This window comes from Meleagris gallopavo, chromosome 16 (genome assembly GCF_000146605.3).
Source record: "Meleagris gallopavo isolate NT-WF06-2002-E0010 breed Aviagen turkey brand Nicholas breeding stock chromosome 16, Turkey_5.1, whole genome shotgun sequence".
NCBI classification, from domain to species: Eukaryota; Metazoa; Chordata; class Aves; order Galliformes; family Phasianidae; genus Meleagris; species Meleagris gallopavo.
This window is the reverse complement of record NC_015026.2, coordinates 12,178,445-12,192,967: the sequence shown is the minus strand read 5'-3', so window position 1 is coordinate 12,192,967 and position 14,523 is coordinate 12,178,445. Positions and strand designations below refer to the sequence as shown.

At 44.0% G+C, this 14,523-nt stretch overlaps 1 long non-coding RNA gene across 1 annotated transcript; it reads right to left on the bottom strand.

Annotated features, from left to right (window-relative positions):
• Nucleotides 1–5,580: 5,580 nt before the first annotated feature.
• LOC104913444 lies at nt 5,581–13,926 on the bottom strand. The gene is made up of 3 exons (XR_795400.3): nt 13,847–13,926; nt 8,795–8,883; nt 5,581–8,016 (listed from the first exon to the last, which is right to left on the bottom strand). It is a non-coding gene; the product is annotated as an uncharacterized LOC104913444 (long non-coding RNA).
• Nucleotides 13,927–14,523: the final 597 nt, after the last annotated feature.

Below are 14,523 nucleotides of genomic sequence, written 5' to 3'. Positions count from 1 at the left end.
GGCCTCTGCAAAGACTCAGTGTCCCAAAGATTCTGGACATGACTTTCCAGGTATTATTCCAACATGTGGTAAGGCTGCTGCTGATCCAGATCCAGCAATTTAATATCATAGAAAGCCAAACAGGATGGAAAGGATATTTAAAAATGGGGATAGAACAGAAAGGAGAAGCATAACTGCATCTGAGACTTCAAAAGGAGCATTGTCCCAAAACAGAACACAAAATGCACAAAAACTGGCTAAAAAGAAAGAGCAGAGAGTGACAACTGGGAGCTCTTTGGGGAAAAAAAAAATCCATTAGATTGTCTAAAGCCACAATTGCACAATTAAGAAAAAGAGCAAGTTTGTCTAAAAGCACAATCATATTTGGTGCAAAGTGAAGGAGGCAATTAGGAATAAAAAGCCAATACAAAATAACTGAGGGAAAAAAAAGGAAACTGATAGAAATTACTGTAAACAAGGTTAGGAAAGATGAAATATTTATTAAGAAAGCTGAAGATAGAAAAAGCTATTGCAAGCCTGGCTAAGGGCAGAGAATTTGAACGGAGTGGGAGGACCACGGCAGCACAGCAGCTACACAGCTGGCAAGGGTTTCCATAACAAAAGGAAAAATTGTTTGATACGTATTGCCACTCTATATATGAAAAGAGCAGAGAAGAAAATTAAATGCCTTCCCATCCTCGAGTAACTATGGGAGAATGTTAAAGATCCAGGAATAAATGTTTGAAGGCAGTTGGTGGGAGCCCGCACAGAACTGGAGCAGTTAGCCAAGGTCTTTTAATTTTTAATAAACCCTGATATCTCAGAGAAATTCATTCATTTTCTCCAAGTTCATTTAAAGCCAAATTTGTAGCAATATATCTAGGAACAAGAGGTGTTCCTAAGCACAGCTACAGAATAAGGAATGATGCATAAACAAGTAAACAACAAACAGCAAGGTAAATTTACTTCCATCTGCAGCATTTTTTAGACCAATGGGGAAACATTCTATAATCCCCTGTCACACTGGGGCTGCTAAGCCTCTGGGCAGCACTGCATTTTGACTGTTCAGAAGATCTTGGCAGGGCAGTACTGGAGGCAATAACCTTAAATCTCTCAAGGGAGCCCAAAGTTTCCTTCTGGCTTTGTGTTTGCAGAGCAGGGAGCTCTGGTCCCTTTCTTAGCATTGCTATTACAATTGCCACATCAGGAACTAAGGGGAGGAGAATGACAGGCATCCATCAGAAGATGATGAGCCACAGGTCTGTCTGCGCACTTCTGTCAGACTCAGCCTGAGAATGTAGCTGGAGGCAGGTGATACAAGTATTGGAAAACAAATCAAGGGATTCCTGTCGCAGAAATACCAGTTTGCTGTCTCCTAACCATATAGCAGACTGACATGCAAACAAGGCTTTCCTGTGTGCATGCACAGCGGCATGCTGCTCATTTATTCCTGCCTTGGTGTGGGGTCCTCAGCCTTCAAGAAGGTCCCTGCCTCCCGGAGCTGCAATTGCCTCTTCTTCCAGCTGTGTCACGTTGAAGCAATTGCTTTAAGTCTTACAGAAAGTCACTCTAGACGTCAGCAATAAAAACCTCCTGAGCTACACAGGCTTAGCAATGTGCAGAATTGGTTACAGGAAGGTAAGACCTCAGTTGTTTGCCCTTACAAATGGGAAAACCACCAGGCATGGATGAGTTTCTCAGGTTAGCACATAAGCACTTCATTCAGCAAGGAGGCTACAAATTTGATGGCACAATGATGGAGTGCAAATCAGCACTGCCGAGTCTCGGGGTGCCTGGGATGAAACAATGAAAGGCAAGGAGAACACACACCCATTGTGCATTGAAAATGGTATTTCATGTTTCATTATTTACTGTAAAACTTTCTCACATCCTGACAAATCTGCAGGGTATTTCTAGGCACAGTTTTTTGCATGAGCTGGCAATGTTCTGCCATATTAACATTGATGCAATTACCCTTACACGTACACCTCCCCAACCAGCTCGGTCCAAGGATGAAAGGCACGGCAGCATTCAAGTGTTCTACCTTGTAAGATAAAAGTTCTCAGGAAATGCAATCACTCTGCATCTAAGCTGCATCTACTGGATATATTTACACTCCCAAGAGGGGTTAAAACAACATTTTTAGCAGCTGCCTCAAAACTCAGATCAAATCTCTGTGAGATGGTACATTGATTTGCATATCATTAAGCATGATCCTTCCTCCCCACCGCAGCTTCCTTCCACGCTTTTGTTCCTGAGTGAAGGTTGCCATCAGTCTCACGTGTGACGCCGTCCCCCGCGGCCCAGCAGAAGTGAGGCCGTGCCATGCTAATGAGTCCCAGGGAGACAGCCATGGAACTGCAGTTGTCATCGCAGCCCTGGCAGAAGGGGAGAGCATTAAAATGCTTCTGGCAACTTTTCGGAGCTGCTAAAATTGAGTCAGCTGGAGAATCCTTACTCAAAGCTAACACCGAACTGGACAATTTCTGGCCCAACACATTACACGTTGATTTCATCAGTCTTGCAGTGTACGGAGTCTGATAAAACAACGTGGTGGGCCAAGTCTGAGGCGCTCGCTAATTAGGGCACTGGGTGCTCTGTCTGCCGCCTCTGCCCTCCCACCCTTTTATAGCTAAATATTACAGGAACAATTTTCAAGAGTCAGATAAGCCTAAATAATGTCTGGCACCAACCCTCAGGTGTCAGGCTGGAGTTCAGGGGCAGGTAGTTCACAGAACATTCACCCTTCAGGGATGATGCTCTGTACAAGGACACACATCAGCAGAGGGTTTCAACTACAAGCCAGGAGCATTTTCTCCTCTTTTTAGCAAACAAAGAGCAACGAAGGGAAAACACAAAGGGCTGACAGGCTGCAAGTGCTTCACCAACGTGTGAATGAAACCAGGGCTCACACTGAAGCAGAGGGCAGGCTGCTGCTGCAAGCTCTGCAGGGAGCAAGCTCATGCACCATGATGCTGCCGGGGTGCCAGGTAGCACTTCCAGCAGCAGTAAAAGCTTCATGGTAAGTAAGAACAAGAGAAGCTGTCATGCACATCAAAAACCAGGTTCCAGTCTCATCTGGGGGGAAATCTGAAGTATTTCCCTGGTAGAGGCCATCATACTACTCCAGCCTATGGCTGTATTGCTATTGGTTCTTCTCCTGCTGTAGTATTACCAGATGCCCCAGCTGTGATGTGGGCCCCAATTTGCTAGCACAAAAGGTCATGCAGTTATTGAAAACTGATTCTTTCAGGCACAAACACGGCCCCAGACACAGGACCTCCCACTCACCAGCACCCTGATGCCCTTCCACACTAGAGTTAGACCAGAAAGGCCAATTGATAGCAGTTACACACCACACACAGCTGTTGCAAAGCTGAATGCAGTTCAGGACACCGGAGGACAGCCATGCAATGCAGCAGGGCAAGCAAAGTGCTCCTGTCACTGACAGCCCAGCTTCATCTGGGCAGCACAGTTTGCTGCAGTTAGAGATGGGCGGGTACATACTTCATACACACATCTCAGCACTACAGACTAAACTTCCCTTGCTGCCTGTGTGCTGGAGCCCTGTCCTATGCACCCCTGCACGCACTGCCATGCCCCGGCTCCATCTCAGTGCTGAGCAGGATGGCTGCAGCCTGCTGCCTGACCTGGTCAGAGCTGCAATGCGAGTCAAAAAGCACTGAGTGGGGACTGTGCAGGCACAGGAATGGCTCAGAGGTGGGAAAGCATACAGTTCATCCCTTCCAGCACTGCAGAGGATGTTATAAAATATTGAAAAGTATCTCTAGACGCCATTGAAGTGCCCAGCATAAGCCTTGAGAGAAATAACCTCTCTGAGCACAGGAACAGACTTAACAGATCTCTCTATTTTCCCATCAAACCATCTAAGGGGAGCACTTTCTGCAACATTTTCTCATGCTATCACACAACTCTTTACCTGATAAAAGCAACTATTAGCATAGGCCCCAACTTAGAATCTCTACAAAGTCTGACATGTTTATAGTTCAAACAGAAAGTGAGCTTAGAAACAGAGATGGAGCGCAGTGAATCATCCATCCGCACACAGCACTGACGTGCAAAGCTGAACTTCTTTCCAGGTTGGAGCTTTGTGTTACCTTTTTTTCCAATCACTCTTTTAAAGGGAAAAAAAATGAGGAGAAAATGAGAGAGAAAAATGTGATTCATTTTTACAAGAGTGAAGCAGTAAAGCTCTTGTAAAGTGTGGTCACCCCACACTCCAATTCAATAACAACAATAACACCTAACCTGCTGCTGTGTTCTTGCTCTTCACATACTAAGCTCCTTGTTTTTAATCACAGTCTCCTATCCCATTTGTAAGACCATTGAAATTGTATTTCCTCTTTTTTTTTTTCTTGATTGTTTGATCAAGTGAGAAGTATTTGGTGAGTCACTGATGGACCATCTCTTCCATATGCAAGAGGAGAGGAAGCTGCTGTGGGGAGCTGCATCCCCAGAGGGACCTGTCAGTTCTGCTTTGGGACACTGACTGCACAATTCACTATTTCCTATCATCTTCTCATCTGTGGTATGTAAAAAAGCAGCGTTATGAGAACGCAATCACTGTACAACTCAAGGGTAAAGTTGTTTTAGTTATATACAGCAGTGATAAATAGCTTCAGCACATCAGCACCCCAAGGTCCATCTTACCTTACCCACACCTGAACCCTTGTTGTGATCCAGCTGCCAAATAGAAGTCCCATAAACCAAGGGCTCTGACAGGGGTAGCTGCAGGGTGGCCCCTCCCAGCTCAGCTCCCACCTCTTTCCCTGCAGGATTCAGCCCTGCCTCGTCCCAAAGAGATGACAGGGACACGGAGGTGGCTCAGTGGGTCTCTTAGATCTGTGCATCTGCAGCACCTTCATGCATCATATCTGGAAGCCAGCCCTGGCAAACCCATAACACTCCTTATCACCCCCAGCAAGTGGATACTCTTGCTGGAAAGCAAGCTACATCAAGGCCAACCTCAGCAGCATCACTGAAACCAAAGAAACTGGAACACTGAGGATCTATCGCCAGAATGTGTTTCCTTCTTTCTCCCTCCTCTCCAGCATTTCACACAGAGATGCCACTTTGGTTTCCAGAGCTATTTAAGAAAGGATCCATCTGAAGTACTTCCAGGGATAACACTGAAGGTCCAAGGCATTACAGCGCTGCTCTGAAAAATTCCTTTCTCAGCATTTTCTCAAGCTCACACAGTTTGCCAAAAGCATTGTGCAAAATACTAATCCATGAGCTGATCGACTTTGAGCAAATGCCTGGAGCAAAGGCAGCAGTTGTGGGAATGAAAGCTGAGTGTCATGGTTAAAAAGCAGCTCTTCTTCAAGCCATGGGGCATCAGACAACCATCCTCTATTTGTGGTTTCTGGGCCACTGCACTTCTGCTTTAATTCCTTGTATGACATCAGTGTTTTGATTTTAAGCTCTCTAGATACAGGTATTTATAGCATGGAAAAAACATCTCAGCATTGTGAAAGTTTCCAGTTACATCTTAATTTATGAGTATTAAATGTGAACAATGAAGTTTGATTTGAATACTGATAATAAATAACTTTGAGAAGTTAATTACCAGGTGTTTCTTATCAGCTTTATTTCTATTGAGACAGTCCATTGGTTTACAAGCTGAGAGACAGTTCAGTAGTGCGCATTCTCCTTTGCCTAAGCCAGTGTAACTAAAACAGTGATATTGCAGGTTTTTCATTGTTGTCTTTTTTTTTTAATTAACTTCAGCTAATCAATTTCTTACATAACTGATATTTATGCACTTTTCAACCGCCTCTAGTTCTGTGTATCCTGTGATCAATCCTGCACAATCCTGGAGAGATTCCCCCCCCGTCACCACCTGTCCCCTCCAATTAGTGTCAATTGCAGTGAAAATCTTTGTGATATTGAAACTATATTAAGACATATATACATTTGCTTAGAAAGACAGATTTTATTTCCACAGGAAAAGCTGTCATTTCAAAAATCATTCTTTTTTAAAATATTTTCTTTTAAACTATAGAATCAAAATTAATTGCCTGCAGAATGCCAATAAAGTGGATTTTCTACCTGTGGGAAATATTTGATTTTTAAAAATGCCAAAACTTCATAAAATAAAAAGTTACAATTACAATATGTAATTAAAATATAATCTGGGGTTAAAAAAGAACAAAATCAAGAAAACAGACTGTTTGTTCTACTTTATCCTTATTGGTAAAGCATACGTATATTTTGATTAATAACTACTCACTGTCCCCTAGACTGTATTTTATAGAAAAAGGCTGCCCACTAAAACGTTTACAACCAGCAGATGAGAATTTGCTCTTCCAAGTACCGTTGCTGAGCTCTTTGTATCTGGTGCAGTTCTCATGGAAAGAAATCGGAGGCATTACTTGCCAAACAACCCACATATTTACAGTGATAGAACTAGAACAGAAAAAGAGACTGTTTAGAGCCTACTGAAGTAGTCTATAAAATATTTAAATGTATTTAATGGGTCTGTGATGAAGTAGTTGCTATAGAATCACAGAACTGCTCAGGTTGGAAAAGGCCATCAAGATCATCCAGACAACCACAACCTAACCATTCTGCCCTACCTCTAACAACCCTGCACTAAATGAAACTTCTTAGATGGAGGTGATTTAGTTCACAGTCCCCTACAACATCTATAGGTACTCCAAGCATTGAATCCATATCTGCCACCCAGTAGCGCCCATACATCTCCCTGGCATGAAATAGGAACAGAAACATGATGAAGCAATCTGCAGATAAACTTCGAGCTCTTCCACATAATATTTGATTCCATTGGTCAGGAATTAGTTCAGTTCTGAGGTCAAAGCTGGCAAGTTACTAGATGTTGATCTGAGGAATGTACATTGTATTGTTTTCAGTTATAAGGAGTTTTCCATACGTCAGTCATCTAGAAAGCAAAATGGACTAGAAATCCTGCACGTTGGATTGTGCAGCACCCATTTTCCTAATCATGAATTACTTGCATAAGAAGTAAGTGATCATTAATATTTCACTCACTGCATGATGCTTTCTGGGTTTTCAACAGATTTAACACCCAAAAGTTTCAGTTGAACTAAATCCTGTTGAGATTTATTGTTTCCCTAAGAAATTAAAGTAATTAAAGAAAATGAGAAAACTTATAAAAAATAGCTGAATGAAAAGCTGGTTCCCAGCACAATGAATTGCCCGATTAAAATGTTATCATGCACAAGACAAGGGAAATCAGTTCATGCCAGCCTACAAAGATGCGTTTCTCTTTGATAGACACTCCTGCTGAGAAGAAGAGGCTGCTGCCATCCCCGATGTGACATGAGAAACATGCATCTCTTTTAAAAACACTGCGTGCAGGGAAGTCTTGTTCTCACACACAGATCCCTACCCATGTATCCCTAGTTAATATTTTGGCTGTATCCCTTAATAAGATCCAACAGGAAAGAAAAAAGACATTGCACTGCAACACTGCAGAAACCTTCATATGTGGAGGAGCTTGCAAATGATAACAGGAAACATCAGCTGCTCTTGGGCTCCCAGCACAAACCCAGGCACTGCCACAACAAACCTCAAGCCCAAGTCACATCTTTCACGTAAGAAAGATCACCAGTCCTTCAGCACCCAGAATTTCCAATTATCACCTTGCATCCCGGTAGGCAGTGATGTGACACAAGGAATGACCAGCCCCTCTATCCTGACGTGATACGAGACAGTTATTCTCACTTCTGATGCCTGCAGACCTGCTGGGCTAATGGGTGCAGCGTCCGGATTATCCTCAGGCCAGCCAAGAAGTCAACATCTCAGCTGCTACATGAACCTCTGCCATGGACTCCATCCAATCTCCGGCAGTAGTTCATGAATATGCAGCAGCCAAATCTCTTTTCCCTTTGACATTATGAGGCAAAAGCAAAGGAAAACAAGGCTTTGCTCTTGTCATAACACTCCTCAGAGGAAAATATAATGAAGCTGGAGATGTCCTTGACAGGGTTGAAAAGTTCATGAAATTTCATGTGTATTACAGTTTTGTTTCTACTAAATGAGGAAAAAAAAGAAAAAAGATTCAGTTTCTACTAAAATAAGAATGAAAAATATTTTAGTGTGATATATACAGACACACACAGAAGAGAAATGATCTTATGGCAAAGGCAGCAGGCTGCATCTGCAGAAAGCAAAATTCATCCCCTGCCCTGTAAAATACTACATATATCATACAGGTCTGATCCAGAAGCTTCTGATTACAGCAGGAGCTGCTACCAGAAAGGAGCACAGCCTTGTATTTCATCACTTTTCTTCTCTTTGCCTTGGCACAAGCCTTTTTATTAGGAGGAAATAACAGCATTAAAATATTTTTTAAAAATCAGTACAAATAAAATTATGCTCTTTTTTTCCTGAGCGATTATAAGTAGCTGATGAGATCATTCTCACTTGCTAACTGGTTTTTAAGAAAATCCGATTACAGTGAGCCCTCAGTAACTCACAGAACATTCAGGATACCCATTACAAATTACTCACTAATTTGCAAACTCCAGCACAGAAGCTATCTTTCTCTCACACACACACACAAAGCACTGGAAAACATACTCACTTCATGCAGATTGTCAACTGTAGTTTATGGTTTCTTCAATTATTTACAGCGCGATAACACTTTGTTACACAAACCAATGTATCACATTACATTTTGGAGGAATAATGAAATCTTAATGCAGGTAATTTTGTCAGACATTTGTGCTAGAAAGGCACCGTTCGTAGGTAGAAGACAAAGAAGTGTGTGTTTATTAAAGAGCTCCTGGGTGGGAAGCACGTCGCTTACCTGCAAACAAGAGCTCCGGGAGCAAAGGCGGAGCTGAGCAGAGCAGCCATGGGCTCAGACCCTGGTGGGAGTTCTGTTCTGCACACATCCTGTGAAAAAAATAACTCTCTAAGTATTGCTGTAACGAGTGAGCTGAGGGTGCTGGCCCTCGATGTGCTCTGCAGCTGCACTGCTCCTGAGAGCTGCTCCTACTGCTACCCTCTGAAGGGCGATGGGCATCCCCTGCCCTGCACCCCCACCTGAACACCACTCACAAGCACAGGATAAGGAGAGGTTTGCTGCTCTGTTACAGGAATTTGCATCCGTTTCAGCTGTTCTGCAGCTGTCACACATTCAATTGAAGGTGTTTCTTTTACACCTCTAACCACCCAACCTGGCTGTTCTTGCAAGGGTCAATACATGAAAGTGGAAGGCACACACAGTGGCAGAACTGCATTGCCTTTGTTCTCCAAGTCTTGGTGTGCAGTAGGCAACGAGAGCCTGAGGAACTCATACTGCCTAAGCCCACTAGCTGCAGTCAGCAGCAGCTCAGCAAGAAAGGACTTCACTAAAAGTTACGGCAGAGGAGAATTGTCATGGCCTCCTTGGAATAAGAGCAGGCAGTTTCACATCCATAATACAGGAACAAAAATAATAGACTGAACAGAAACAAAGTTACGGCTGATTTACTGACAAAAGTACTGCATCAATAACAGGACTGGTTCGATTCCTGTGCTTTGTTACTTCAGTACAGTCCAAGATACAGAGAGTTGCTCTGGAAAACACACAGTTGGATTTTAACTTTTGCCAGCAAAAAAAAAAAATAAAAATGTTAGTTGACTCTGAATATTAAATCTGAAAAAATATATACATACAGTTTGCACCAAAAGAGTAACTGAAACGCAATTGAAACTGCTTTGGGTCAGTTGTGCCTGGGCACCAGCACTGAAGGAGCAGGCAGCCCCCAGGGGAAGCGCAGAAATACAGATTTGGAACAGAGCATCAAAGCAAAGGAACAAATCTCTGGATGGTTGGTGGCAGAGCTGCCAAGTCAAATGTAGGTTCTGCACAGCCAGGACCAAACCGCTTGTAAGCTACGAGAAAACCAAAGAGCATTCTCTTTCATTCACAGCCAGAGCATCTGATTTGGTAGCTCTGGCAACAGAGCCATGAGCAGCACGGTGGTCCAGCAGCCTGCATGGCATCGAGAGACAGCAGCACTTCGCATGGAAGGCTCAGGAGAGAGAGAGAGAGAGAAAAAAGTTCATCTCTCTCCAGTTGGCTTCCATCCTACTGCCCTTTCCTGATAAGGTCAATTCATTTCCACCAGTTCCAGGTAGTTTCTGAGCTAACAGCCAGTGGCACATCCCAGCACCACAGGCATGTGCAGAGGGCAGCAGGCTGCCAGGATGCTGCACCCCTATGGGACAGAGCAAAGCACACACCTGCCCACAAGTCCCCTGCCTCTGGCCACGGCCTTCTGTGAGAGTAACAACAGCAAAGAAATTGAAAAGTAAAGGTTAGCAAAGGGTGATTAAATATCCATTTAAAGAAGAGAGGGCAAAGAGTTCAGCATTAAGTCCCTTTCCTGTGATTTCTGCCCTCATTTCTTTCAATACTGCCATTTTCTTTTGAAGAAAATGCTTCATGCAAGATTAAATAACCTATATAAGGTCCAGCTTACGGGCAGACTTAATGCACAGAGCTCCAGAGCACTCAAAAGGTAACCGTATGTATGGGGCTGCTGAATCACGGCCTGAACCTCTGATTGATCACCTGAGGCAAGCAGTGAGTCAGCCAGGGGAGCACAGGTGAAGGCAGTTCTGCTGTGCTGCTGGAAGGGGTGGAGCCTGGCTGCACCTCTCCTAGAGCCACTGAAGAGCTGACCGCCAGCGGGGAAGGATCTCTCTGGAGATCCACTTCACTGGAGTCTATCATGTGAGCCCAGGATAGGGTGGGTGACTTTCTCTCGTTACTCCAATATAAGTTATATTAGCCAAGCTCCTCATGTATATATACCATCTGTATATCCATTGATTATACGCTATGCCATACAGAGTACTGAGCACAAGGTAGTTCTACTGTAGGCACTGCACTCATGTCCTCAGCTCATCATCAGCTCCCTCCCCCCCTAAAACAGCCTCTATCACCTACCCTTATTCATCATCACAGATGCCTGTGACGAGAAGAAAGCTGTTCCTATCTGCAAGACCTAAACGAGACAGACCAAAGCCATGTTTCTCAGCAAGGCAAAAAGCAGAAGAGGTTCAGAGATGCACACAAGCACATGAACAGGAACCTCATGGCTGGAGGCGTAACATGGACAAAAGTCCCAGCACCCACACAGTGCCTGCAGCTGGAAAACAGAGCAGGCATATCTGGAAGGGTTCTGCACAGGGGCTGGGAAGGCTTTTCCATGACCACTGCATTTGGTTTGGGATTTTTTGGTCCTGTTGGTGTTGTTTGGCTTTTGTTCTGTTGTTTCTTGCGAGTATTACTTTTTTTTTTCCCCCCACCCCCATCCCTACATTCCCAAATCTTTTGTACATTTAAGTACAACAACACTCATTTTCATGAAACTTCTTTTACTTCCCAGCACTTCATCACTGAAGGTGTGCAGCATGTTCCTTACTCTTTTTTTCTCTCATACAAATCTTTCAGAAACAGCAGAACTCTCCTGAGAGTGTGACAGATATTACTCTCCAGTCCCTTTATTCTTCACAGATTTTTTTTTTTTTATCATTTATTTCATTTTGCTGCAAACAGCACCTTTGTACCTTGGACAAATTCAATAACCATGACTCAACCCACAGCCCATAGCGGGCTGCCTTGTGTTTCATCTTGCCCATTAAAACCAGCACAGAGCACTTGCTGAATGCAGAGGGCCAGGTTCCAGCTATGGGCACACAACCCGGAGCGGTGCCGATGAAAGCTGCTGTACCACACAGAGCCACACACGTCAGCCAGTGCACCTCCCAGTGCCAGTCCTTTCTTCCACCTCTGGTCTCTGAAAAGGCACTTCTTGTAATTATGCATCCGCTTTTAATTTTCCTTTCATCGGGAGGGAAAGGCTGACTGTCAGTGCCTGGTGCCCCCACAGCCCTCTGCCCGGCTCAACTCATGCCACCCACCTAAGTGACAGCAATGACATTTCCTGGTGGCACAGATCCCATTCTATGCACTAAATGTCAGCAGTGGGGTGGCAACAGGAAGAAGGGACAGAAACCTATGGGTTTTTTCACCCAAAGCCATCATCCTTTCAGCAGCAGTCAACCTGAAGGCTCTCATTTTCATGGAGGTGATAATCTCTGCTGGATTTAGTCCTAGACTTTTCCTAAAGCACTTTCTTTTTGAGTTTTTATAAACAAGGGGTCAAATCCACTGGCCAAAGTAAAGGCAATAACTGAGGTTCAGGGTGGTGCTGAGCCCAACCTGCTGCAGGCACAGAGAGGAACAGACCTCCATGCAGAGCATGCAGGAGTCATAAGCAATAACACCACACACCTCCCTTCTTATTAAATACCACACTTCTTTCCAAAGAGCACTACTTGCAGACCCCAGCGTTGCAGTTAACCACTTCCAGCACCCCTGGCTATGATGGGACCTATGGAGCAACACTGCTGAGCCCACCCCACCAGCAACCACACAGGCCCATACCTCATCTTGGAGACTGATGCCAACGTGGCTAATTTAAATTGGTTAGTCAGCCTTCCCGTCTGAACAGCACAATTTAGTCCTCAGCATTTGCAAAGACTAACCACACATTTACAGGGAAAAAATAGCTGTTATTTCAGTTCTTGTGAAACGATAATAGAGCAAGCCTAAACTCACACCAGCTCCATCTGCAAATAACACCATTGCATTTAAAAGCCCACAGAAAGATGAAATCTGAAGACACGTGTTGCTCCAGCAGCACCAAGAAACTGAAAGCACAGCACTGAGAGAAGCTGTGTAGTATAGATGCAGTATTTGATGTATGAACAACCTCACAAAAAGTTTCTCCCTGAAGGACAGACATAGAGGAGCAGAGACACTGCATGAGTTCAGATGTGTGCAGTTCCAGTGGCAAGAGACCTAAAGAACACCTTCACAACCTGATCCAGAGCACAAACATCCAAAGAAAGGCTCAGGTCAAAGATGTTTCCATTTGTATTAGAAACAACATTTAGAAGTTCAGGAGAAGCTCTGTCTTTTTGTGATCTAGCAAGTACACCACAGCAATATTCCAGCAAAGAGTGATCAGATACTACTTGGACCTCTGATCAGTGCCCTTTTCCTATGCTAATGTGACACTACAGATAGACTACAGCTGCAGCTGGAATATTTCTAGAGATCCACAAAGTCCTCTCAGGAGGCATCAGAAAATATAGCACTTATTCCTCTAATATCTAAGAGCAAGTCTAACAACCACTGCAGCACATAAAGAACAAAAAGACAAGGGTGCAGCTAAGAAGACACAAGGCGAAACAAGAAAACAGGCTTTATTAATAGGCAGAGGAAGGTCAAAGAAAGTCAATCCTCTACTCAACAGGAAAGAATGTCTCAGTAAATGACGCTGAGCAGACTAAAGTGTGCTCCCTCTCCTGCTCAGCCCTCACTAGCAAAGTTCATTGCGATCAGATGGCTGGCAGAGCTGCTGCTGGCTCACAGAAACGAGCATACAAACCGAAGGCAAAAGTCAGAAGAGATGGGAAGATACTCAGCAAAGTTGGAGGGGGTTATATAGCTGTTGGTCATAAATACAATAAAAAATACAAAATAAAAGGTGCATTAGAGAAACTGGTTTTATACTTTGGGGAGCAGAAGCTCAGCAGAAGAGGTGATACTGCAGACTGCAGGTGAAGCTGAAATGCCATGGAAAGGACAGCAATAACAGTGCAGTAGAATAATAGAATTGCCCAGGTTGGAAAAGACCTTAAAGATCATCGAGTCCGCAACTCAACCATGCTACCCTAACTAACAACCCTCTGCTAAATAGCTAAGTCCTAGGCTGCAGCAAGTGAGGATATGGTCAAGTGTGGCAGCTGCGGATACAGAAACAAAGGGAAAAAATAAAAATAGCAAGCTGCTTACCCTTGGAAGGCCTCAGGTACGCAGGGATCTCCAGATGAGATCCCTTTGCCTCCACTGCCAGCCCTTAAATGAGGGCTGGGAAGGGGTGGATCCTGGTTCCACCTTCCATCACTCAGTGCATTGCACTGCACGCACCTGAGCTCCCCTGGGCTGGCCCTGCCTTCCCACCAGGTGCTCCATCACTGCTTCAGGCCACGACTCAGCATTTCTGCTACAGCTAGAAACCAGTAAGAGAGGATCCAGGGATTGACACACTATTCAATTCAAAGAGAAATACTGTGATTCGCAGCCCATGAGAGAGCAGAAAACAACATGAAGGTGAGCAGTAGAAAAGAACAAATACATGAAACAAATGTAATTTCTCTTTCTCCAACATTTTTTAATGTTGTATTACTTGGCATTTCATAAGCAACCTTGGGAAATGCAGTCCAGATGTACTTGCTGTAGAAAACATGCTACAAACAGTGTGGGGTTGAACTGGAGGATGCACAGAGAAGCTCTTCAGCAGGTGCTGCTTAAAGGCTCCTGATGCAGATGGGTACTTTGGAGCAAGAAATACTCCTTGACTGACTCCTTGTAAGCACTCAAGAACTCGGGAACACTTCATTAACTATGAATGCACTTTCAAATTAATTGGCTGTCTTATTTTAGTTATTTGGCTTCTCTCAAGACTTGCT